At 35.5% G+C, this 8,213-nt stretch overlaps 1 long non-coding RNA gene across 2 annotated transcripts in view; it reads left to right on the top strand.

Moving 5' to 3' along the window:
* Positions 1–565: 565 nt before the first annotated feature.
* The window catches only part of LOC123384328, a 50,838-nt gene continuing 43,190 nt past the window's right edge, over positions 566–8,213 (top strand). For both annotated transcript variants that reach the window (XR_006595250.1, XR_006595252.1), the window contains exon 1: positions 566–805. This is a non-coding gene — a long non-coding RNA (uncharacterized LOC123384328). The remainder of the gene's footprint in view (positions 806–8,213) is intronic.

Here is an 8,213-nt window from a genome sequence, read left to right as displayed (position 1 = left end):
GTAATTGAAGACAGAAGGAGAAATAGGAGTCAAATATTGTGTTTGGGTTTCTGTTTAGGTAGTTCAATTTATGTAATTTTTATAGCAACATAAGAAGGTGATAGAAAATAAGGAACAAAATTGGTGAGTTTTGTGTGGGACAAGGGGTCATGTGGAAAATGAATTAGTGTGTAGATAATGACTCAAACTCAGCAGTCAGTAGATAATAACTGGGTAAACTATGCAGAAAGAGAAGACAGGGAAAAAAACCTTATGTTGAACCTGATGTTAATCAGCAATTACAGGTGTTGGAGGTTATCCAGAGGACATGACCTCAGGTCCACCTGTGAGCTGGATCCTGCAATCAGAGACTTCTTGTCTTCTCCCCGATCTTTAGACTGTATGGTCTTTTTTGCCTTCCCCATGCTACATGCTGCCCCAAGGACACAGCCTTGAGATGGTGCTATTGAGACTGTCTGGACAGTATATGTGGTTGAAACCAGTGAAGGTCCTTTTAAGATTCTGGTGGGTGGGGCAGATGGCTAATGGTCTACTGCTGTGGAAGACAAGCCTCATTTGTGAATTCCCTTGCTTATAAAACCTGCCACCCACGAGTCTGGAGTGGTCTGCCTCTCTTTGGTCTCTCCCTGCTATCTGTGTTTAGGGGCTAGTTTATGAGCCAACAACAAGATAGGCAGAAGTGAGAGATCTCTCAAAGAAATCTGTGAAGAAATGGAAATATCATATCACAGAAACCAAAGGCAAAAACACTTGAGGAAGTAGAGATGGATCAACAACACCAAATGCTTCCACATGTTTGAGTAAGGTAAGGACACTCAATGTTCAATGAGTTTTGTAACCAAAGGATACCATCATCTTCCACGTAAAATTTAACTGAAGTGACAAGGAAAGAATCTAGACTACAGTGGGTTGTAGAGGAAACAGGAAGCCAGGAAATGGAGGAATCAATTGAAACAAATTTCTTCAATAAAATTTGTCTGTGAGAGGAAGTAGCTGGCAGTTGTATGAGAATAAATGTTCAAGGAATGTGTTTGGGGTTTTTCAAGAAGACGAGGCTCAAACAGAGTAAGTGCTAACAAGAGATTGTAACACAGGAGAGTGTGGATATGAGAAACAATATGGGGGAACTAGAAGTCCCCAAGAAAATGGGAGGAAAAGAAAAACAGAGCTCACTGGAGAATTGACCAAAGGAATTTCACCTGTTTCTCTGTTACTCTTCCTTGATTTCTTTTCCTGTAGATCCCAAAAGGCTGGGACATAGAGATTAATTGTCTCAAAGGTATCAAAAGCTAAGCTGACATTTATTCATGATGTACAAGTCATCTTGGTAACGTTTTGAATGCTATCTTTTTTTTTAACGTTTATTTATTTTTGAGACAGAAAGAGACAGAGCATGAACAGGGGAGGGGCAGAGAGAGAGGGAGACACAGAATCTGAAACGGGCTCCAAGCTCTGAGCTGTCAGCACAGCGCCGGACGCGGGGCTCGAACTCACGGACCATGAGATCATGACCTGAGCTGAAGTCGGACGCTTAACCGACCCAGCCACCCAGGCGCCCCTTGAATGCTATCTTTTAAAGCACTTTTTTTGTAGCTTATTGTATGTTTTCTTATTTTTCCTGAATGTATTTATTTCACGAAGAACTTTTCCCATATATATGTCTATAAACAACCTTGTTACACTAAATCTCATGTTGGCAATCTTGCTGCAACTTTTGTTAGCTCCTCCCTGTCCCAATGCCCTGTGGAGTTCCCAGATCCTATAGTCAAACTTAGGTCAGTTTGTGCTCTAAAAAATCTCTCTTTTCGTGTTTAGTTTTTTGATTTAGTCAGTTTTCAAAATAATTCATTTAGAAATATCCTGAAAATTTAATGTTTTAATGTATTGCTTTAGAAAATGAAAGATATAAAAAGTAGCCATAATGCATTTTAGCTACTAATCGTGATGACAAATTGATTCATGGTAACAAAAGGTCTCTATTGATTTGTTGAAGTCAGACTGAGACATGGGCATGGGATGGTCTGGGGGTGATGAAGAGTTCCTTAGAGTCAATTTGATATAGGTATTTCAGGCATCAGAGTCCCTGGGCCCTGCCAGAAGATGAGTCCATTCTAAAGACATTTGAATTTGGGCTGTTAAAGTCAAATTTATCCCAGCATAGACAAATAGTTGATCATGGCTTCTTTTTATTCACTCTAAAAATTCTTGCCTATTTTAGCTTTTACTTATATGTATGTAAAAAGAAGAACTACAAATAATAATCATGTGTTATAGCATACAGAGTTGGATTAAAATGAATGACCTCTAGGGATTTATTCTCTCTATTCAGTATTTTAAGGTATATCTTAAGGTATAAAATATGTATTTTGCCCTCTATTAATGATTTTAAGGTATATTTTAAGGGTCCAACTAGGAAAACAAATGTCACTTTATTTATAACATAGGAAATTTAATTCAAGAATTAGCTTCACAGGTGAAAGAGTATCTAAGAGTCAAATGGGACAAGAGTAACAATGGCAGGAAACCACTACCATCTTAGGTTCAAGGGCATTAAGAAGAGGGGGCCTCGTGTCCAAAGTCACACAAAGTAAGCTAATAGCATGAAAAGTATACAGAGGGAACTACACTCAAGAAGAGACACAGGGACAGAGTCTATTGGAGAAACCATCTAGGCAGAGAAGAAGGAAGGATTTCCCTAGTTTCTTTTCCTCTCCCACATATTCCCACCATTGGTTCCTATTGACTGAACTAAGCCAAAGGCAATATGACACAATAGTAGAGGAGAGTATCAGTCCTCCTGTGACGTGGACAGAATGTGGAAGAGTGTCTGAGGAGATAAATAAATAGACTCATAAATAAAATACTTTTTTTTCTAAGCAATGAAGACAACAGATAAAAAAAATCTCTGAAGCACAAAGATGAAAACTCAGGTGACATTGTCATTATTATTATATTATTCTTGAACCAATTATTGTGGGCTTATATACCTCATTTCCCTATTTATTCTGCACCTACCTATTATCTACAAATGTTTTTCCAGTCATTTAATGGGCAACGCTTTGGAATGCTACCACAGTCTTTGGCTAGTTAGACTTATGCTCATTCAGTTCTTTCTGGGGAACAAGAAACCCAATATTCTCTTTTTTTGGTGATTTAATGACAGACAAATAACTATACTAATTTCTGAAAACATTTGGATATATCTTATACCATCTATAAAGAGAAATTTCTAGTTTTCAAACACAATCTTAATCTTCTAAATTTGGACTATGCAATGCCTTTAAAACAATGCCTCCAGCTTTCTGTTTCATATTGTAATGTATCTCTAATTTATTGTATTGACCCACTTTCCTTTCTGTCTGTCTTTCTTCTTGATGCTTCAAAACTCTTCATTTTATCATTTCCTTTCTTTGGGAAGAACATCTTTTAGCTTTTTTTTTTTTTTTTTTTTGTATAGAGTATATCTAGTAACAATTTCTTTTGGTTTTCTTTCTTCTGGAAATGTCTTTATTTTTCATAATGCTGAAGGACTGTTTCCCAAATATAAAATAAACTGTCCACAGTTCTTTCAGCACTTGAAAATTATTGTGGCATATCTTCATTGTCTCCTTGGTTATTGGTTTTCTTTTCTGTTTGGGTTTCTTTTTGTTTTATTTACTTTCTTAATTCCAGCATAACTAATGTACAGTGTTATATCAGTTTCAGGTGTACAATATAGTGATTCAACAATTCTATATGTTCTGAGATCATCTAGATAAGTGACACTTGATCCCTTTTACCTGTTTCACCCATGCCCCCACCCATCTGCCCTGTGTTAACCAACAGTTCTCTATATTTAAGAGTGTGCTTTTTTTTGTTTGTTTTATTAGTGAAATAATATGCTATTTGGCTTTCTGACTTATTTCACTTAGTATTACACTCCTGAGATCCATCCATGTTGTTGCAAATGGTAAGATTCCATTATTTTGTATGCCAAATATTCCAAGATGCATGTGTTACATATATTCACCTCTTCTTTACCCATTCATCTGCTGATAGACAACTGAATTTCTTCTATATTTATTATGCTGGTTATTGTAAATAATGCTACAACAAACATGGGGGTGCATATATATTTTCCAATTAGTGTTCTTGTATTCTTTGAGTAAATGCCTAGTAGTGAAATTACTGGATGATATAGTAATTGTATTTTTAATTTTTTCAGGAACCTCTATATTGTTTTCCACAGTGGCTGCACCAGTTTGCATTCCCAAAAAAATAGTACATGCAGGTTCCTTTTTCTCCACATCCTCTTTAACACTTATTTCTTGTGTTTTTTTTTTTTTTATTTTAGCCATTCTGACATGTGTGAGGTGATACAGCATTGTGGTTTTGATTTGCATTTCCCTGATGATGAGAGATGTTGATCATCTCTTCATGCATCTGTCTTCTTTATAGAAATGTCTCTTCATGTCTTCTGCCCATTTTAATTGGATTATTTGTGTGGGGGGGTGGTGTTGAATAGTGTAAGTTGTTCATATATTTTGGGTACTAACTGCTTATTGGATATATGACCTGCAAGTATCTCCCATTCAGTAGGTTGTAGGTTGTCTTTTGGTTTTTCTGATTGGTTTCCTTTGCTGTGCAGAAGAATTCCATTCGAATATAGTCCTAATAGTTTTTATTTGCTTTTGTTACCCTTGCCTCAGGAGACATAGTTAGAAACTGTTGCTATGGCCTATGTCAGAGAAATTACTCCTGGTGCTCTCTTATAGGTTTTTTATGGGTTTGGGTTTCACATTTAGATCTTTAACCAATGTTGAGTTTATTTTTGTGTATGGTCTAAGAAAGTTGTCCATTTTCATTAATTTGCATGTAGCTACCCAGTTTTCTCAAAACCCTTTGTTGAAGAGAGTGTCTTTTTCCTATTGTATATTTTTGCCTACTTTGTCATAGATTAATTGACAATATAATCGTGGGTTTATTTCTGGTCTCAATATTCTGTTCTATTGATCTATGTGTCTACTTTTATGCCAGTTTCATACTGTTTTGATTACTACAGCTTTGTAACCTATTACTACAGCTTTGTAACTTTGAAATCTGAAAATGTGAGACCTCCTATTTTGTTCTGTTTCATGGTCTTTGTGATTCCATACAAATTTTAGGATTATTTGCTCTAGTTCTGGGGAAAGAAAAATGCTGTTGGTATTTTGATAGGGATTGTATTAAATCTGTATATTACTTTGGGTAGTATAGACATTTTAATATTCTCCCAATCCATGAGCATGGAATATCTTTCCATTTGTTTGTGTTGTCTTTAAATTGTTTCATCAGTGTTTTATAATTTTCAGAGTCAAGTCTTTGACCTCCTTGGTTAAGTTTATCCCTAGGTATTGTATTATTTTTGGTGCAGTTGTAAATGAGATTGTTTATTTAATCTCTGTTATTTCATGATCATTGTATAGAAATGCAACAAATTTATGCATATTGATTTTTATATCCTGCAAACTATGGTATTCATCTATCAGTTCTAATAGTTTTTTGGTAGAGATTCTTTGTATAGGATCATCTACAGATAGTTTTATTTCTCCTGTACCCATTTGGATGACTTCTTTTTCTTATATGATTGCTGTGACTAGGACTTCCAGTACTATGGTGAATAAAAGTGGTGAGGGTGAACATCCTTGTCTTCTTCCTGATCTTAGCGGGGAAAGCTGTCAGTTTTCACCATTGAATGTGATGTTAACTGTGGGTTTTTCATATATGGCCTTTATTACGTTGAAGTATGTTCCTTCTAAACTTACTTTGTTGAGGGATTTTGTCATGAATGGATGTCGTACTTTGTTACATGCTTTTCTGTATCTATTGAAAGGATCATTTGGTTTTTATCCTTTTGTTGTGAAGTATCACATTGATTAATTTGCAAATATTGAACTACCCTTGCATCCAGGGAATAAATACCATTTGATTATGGTGAGTTCTTTCTTTAATATATTATTGGATTTGTTTTGCTAATGTTTTGTTGAAGACTCATGCCTCTATGTTCATCAGAGATACTGGCCTACAGTCATCTTTTTTTTTTTTTTTTTTTGTATTTATCTGGTCTTGACATCAGGGTAATGCTGGTCTCTGAGAATGAATTTGGAAGTTTTTTTTTTTTTTGGAATAGTTTGATAATAATAGATATTAACTCATCTTTAAATATATGGTAGAATTTGCCTGTGAAGCTATCTGGTCCTGGACTCTTGTTTATTGGGACTTTTTTGATTACTGATTCAATTTTATTGCTCGTGATCAGTCTGTACTAATTTTCTATTTTTCCTGATTCGGTTTTGGGAGGTTATATATTTCTAGGAATTTCTCCATTTACTCTAGCTTTTCTAATTTATTGACGTATAATTTTTCATAATATTCTCTTATAATTGTTTGTATTTCTGTTGTGTCTGTCTTATTTCTCCTCTTTTTTTTTTTTAATTTTTATTTTAAAGAGAGCACAGGTTGGGGAGAGGGGCAGAGGGAAGGAGAGAGAGTCTAAAGCAGGCTCCATGGTCATCATGGAGCTCAATGTGGGGCTCAATCCCACGACTCTGGGATCATGACCTGATCCAAAATAAAAAGTTGAGCTTGCAACTGATTGAGGCATCCAGGTACCCCTATTTCTCCTCTTCTATTTCTGATTTTTTTTTGAAATTTTTTTCTCTCTCTCTGTCACTCTCTCTCTCTCTGTATTCATGAATCTGACAAAAGGTTTATCAATACAGTTGATCTTTTCAAAGAACCAGCTCCTGGTTTCATTGATCTGTGCTATTGTTTTCTTTTTTTTTTTTTTCTTTTAGTTTCTATTTCATTTATTTCTGTCCTAATCTTTATTATTTCTTTCCTTCTGCCTGTTTGGGGTTTTGTTTGTTCTTTCTTTCTTTTAGGTTTAAGGTTAGGTTGTTTATTTGGTATGTTTCTTGCTGTCTGAGGCATGTATTGCTATAAACTTCCCTCTTAAAACAGTTTTTGCTGTATCCCCAATTTTGGACTGTTCTGTTTTCGTTTTCATGTCTCCATATATTTTTAATTTCCTCTTTGGAAATCCTTTTTGGATTGACCCATTGTTTAGTAGCATGTTATTTAACCTCCATATGTTGGTGTTCTTTCCATATTTTTTTCTTGTGCTTGATGTACAAGCATAATTTTGTACATATTTTTTTCTTGTGCTTGAAATATAGTTTCATAGTGCTGTGGTTAGAAAAGCAGCATGATGTTATTTCTGTCCTTTTGCCTATGTCAAGACTTCTTTTGTGGCCTTATAACTGTTTGGATTTCTGTGGTGTCACTCTTATTTCTCCTTTTTTTTTTTTAATTTTTATTTTAAAGAGAGAGCACAGGTTGGGGAGAGGGGCAGAGGGAGGGGGAGAGAGAGAAAATCTAAAGCAGGCTCCGTGGTCATCATGGAGCCCAATGTGGGGATCTCTTCTAGAGAATCTTCTATGTGCCTTTGAAAATAATGTGTATTGGGGCACCTGGGTGGCTCAGTTGGTTAAGCGGCCGACTTCGGCTCAGGTCATGATCTCGCAGTCTGTGAGTTCGAGCCCCGCGTCGGGCTCTGTGCTGACAGCTCAGAGCCTGGAGCCTGTTTCAGATTCTGTGTCTCCCTCTCTCTGACCCTCCCCCGTTCATGCTCTGTCTCCCTCTGTCTCAAAAATAAATAAACGTTAAAAAAAATTTTAAGAAAAAGAAAATAATGTGTATTCTGTTTAGGATGGAATGTTCTGAATCAATCTGTTAGACCCCGTTTCTTACTATTATACTATTACTATAGAATACTATCTTTATGTTTGTCATTAACTGCATTATATATTTGGTTCTTTCATGTTGAGCGCATAAATATTTATAATTGTTATATCTTCTGGTTGGATTGTCCCCTATATGATTATGTGGTATCCTTCTTTGTTTCTTGTTACATTCTTTGTTTAAAAAATCTATTTTGTTCAACAGAAGTATTGCTACCCCTTCTTTTCACTTCCTTTTGCATGATAAATGTTTCTCCATCCCCTCAAGTTAAGTCTGCATGTGTCTTCAGGTTTGAAATGAGTCTCTTGTAGGCAGCATATAAATGGATCTTGCATTTTTATCCACTCCATCACCCTATTTCTTTTGAGTGGAGCATTTAGTCCATTTACATTCAAAGTAATTATTTATGGGTATGTACTTATTGCCATTTTGTTACTTGTTTTACAGTAGGT

The sequence above is a fragment of the Felis catus genome, chromosome A1 (assembly GCF_018350175.1).
Source record: "Felis catus isolate Fca126 chromosome A1, F.catus_Fca126_mat1.0, whole genome shotgun sequence".
Classification (NCBI taxonomy): domain Eukaryota; kingdom Metazoa; phylum Chordata; class Mammalia; order Carnivora; family Felidae; genus Felis; species Felis catus.
This window is presented reverse-complemented; position numbering and strand designations above follow the sequence as displayed.